Here is a 2,265-nt window from a genome sequence, read left to right on the forward strand (position 1 = left end):
TCAGACCCGGGAGTCCGGGCCCCCAGCCCCTCCTCCCTCAGACCCGGAGTCCTGGCCCTCAGCCCCCTTCTTTCTGAGACACAGGGGTCCGCGTCCCAAGCCTTCCTTCCCCAGAACCAGGAGTACCGGCCCCCAGTCCTTCCTCCCTGGGAGCTGGGAGCCCAGGGTCCCCAGCCCCTCCTCCCTCAGACCTGGGAGTCCTCACCCCCAGCCCCCTCCTTTCTGAGACCCAGGGGTCCCTGCCCTTCCTTCCCCAGGAGTCCAGGCCCCCAGCCCTTCCTCCCTCCGGCGCGAGAGTCCAGGGCTCCCGACCCTTCCTCCCCCAAACCCAGGAGCCCCTGCCCTAGGCCCCCTCCTCCGTCAGAGTTAGGAATCCCAGATCCAGCCCCTCCTCCCTCAGACCCGGGAGTCCAGGACCCCAGACCGCTCAGCCCTCAGACCCGGCAGTCCCCGACCCCCGCCCGCCCGTCCTCCCACGGCCGGGGGCCCCCAGCTCAGCTCACAGCAGCGAGTTCCCTCCCCGCCTGCAGCCTCAGCTGGCTCCCGTGACTGGAGACCCCAGTTCCTCTCTCACATCCTGTCCGGAGACTGCTCCCTGACTTCAGGAATATTCAACCCCGCCCCCCAGCTGCAGGGCACACCCCAGGCCCTGGGCCCGGCCTCTGAAGATTTCTCTCTGCCTCTCTCTCTCTTGAAACTTTTTTCTTTGTTTCATTGCTTTTGGGTCTCTTTGTCTGTCTCTCCCTGTTTTCTTGTTTTGAGGGTGTAAGCCACCCAGCAAGTTCATGACAAAGCTGAGAGCCGGACACTGTCACAGTGCAAACTTTGGACGTTACAGTGGGTCCCCTTCTTCCTTCATTGTACAACGCCCCCCCCCCGCCTCCCCCCTCCCCCAGCTCTTGCTACAGTGACAGTTCTCTAAATGCTTGTATATTTCCTCCTTAGAACCAGTCCCCTACATGTCCCCTTAAAGTGGTCCTACGCTTCTTTAGGATCTTCTGATGTGGCCTCAATAACACAATCCCACTATAGATCTATGTCATGCTTAGGGGCCCCCTCAGTCCCCTACCCCAGCCCACAGTGCTGCTACAATTATACTGGAATGTTCTCCACTATACTGGAATGTCGTGCACCCGCGGCATGTGCATATACATACATAGAGAGACTTATTTTAAGGAATTGTGGCTCATGTGATTGTGCTGGCTTAGCAAGTTTAAATTTGAGAGGGGTGGCTGGCAGGCTGGGGACTCTGGAAAGGGTTGCGGTTCAAGTCCCAGAGCAGCAGGCTGGAGAACGTGGAAGAGCCGATCTTGCCACTGGAATCCAAAGACAGGCAGCCAGCAGAGATCCCGCTCGCTTTCGCGGGGGGCGGGGAGGGGGGATTGGATGTAACCCATCCACATTCTGGAGGGAAATCCTCTTTACTCAAAGTCCACTGATTTCAATGCAAATGTCATCCCCAAACACCCTCATGGAAACACCCAGAGGAACGTCTGAGCCAACATCTGGGGCCTGGGGCCCAGCCAAGTTGACATAGGAAATTCACCTTAACACATGGTAACGTCAATATTCAACTTAGTGAGGAAACTGTGTTCTTTTTCCTTCCTCTCCCTGGTGCCGCTAGAATATTCACCAAGATCCACCTTGAGGGGCTTCCTGATGCTGCGCTGAAGGATCGTGGTGGCTTCAGGTCCCCTGAGAGTCCTAGCAGAGCACCCTTGGTTCTTTCCTAAAATACACTGAGGAGCCCGCCATGCCCAGCTGTCCCCTCTGTGTCCCTAGGGATCTGGCTATATATCCAGGGGAACATTCCAGCAGTTCTGGGGCTCTCATTTTAAAGGCCTTGGGACCACGCCTGGGTAGCTCAGTCTGTTAAGCGTCTGACTTCGGCTCAGGTCCTGATCTCACGGCTGGGGAGTTTGAGCCCCGGGTCAGGCCCTGAGCTGACAGCTCGGGGTCTGCTTGGGATTCTCTCTCTCTCTCTCTCTCTCTCTCTCTGCCTGAACCTCCCCATGTGCATTGTTGCTTGCTCTCTCTCAACTAAACACCCCCCCACACACATACACAGAATAAAGACATAAAGATCAAACATAAGCAAAGAAAATTATAACTAGGACTGTACTGTGATGTTCTTTGGACCCTGATATAAAATGGCCAATGTTGGAGCTCCTGGGTGGCTCAGTCGGTTGAGCGTCCGACTTCGGCTCAGGTCATGATCTCAAGGTTTGTGGGTTCGAGCCCCGCATCGGGCTCTGTGCTGACAGC

General features: G+C 56.7%; 1 protein-coding gene across 2 annotated transcripts in view; it reads right to left on the reverse strand.

Annotated features, from left to right (window-relative positions):
* FCGRT (Fc fragment of IgG receptor and transporter) overlaps positions 1-600 on the reverse strand; it is a 9,991-nt gene extending 9,391 nt beyond the window's left edge. For both annotated transcript variants that reach the window (XM_039250489.1, XM_039250480.1), the window contains exon 1: positions 504-600. The gene's annotated coding sequence lies outside the window, so the exon portion shown is untranslated. The remainder of the gene's footprint in view (positions 1-503) is intronic.
* Between the last annotated feature and the right edge of the window lie 1,665 nt (positions 601-2,265).

Source organism: Hyaena hyaena, unplaced genomic scaffold (genome assembly GCF_003009895.1).
Source record: "Hyaena hyaena isolate Hyena2069 unplaced genomic scaffold, ASM300989v1 scaffold_9, whole genome shotgun sequence".
Classification (NCBI taxonomy): domain Eukaryota; kingdom Metazoa; phylum Chordata; class Mammalia; order Carnivora; family Hyaenidae; genus Hyaena; species Hyaena hyaena.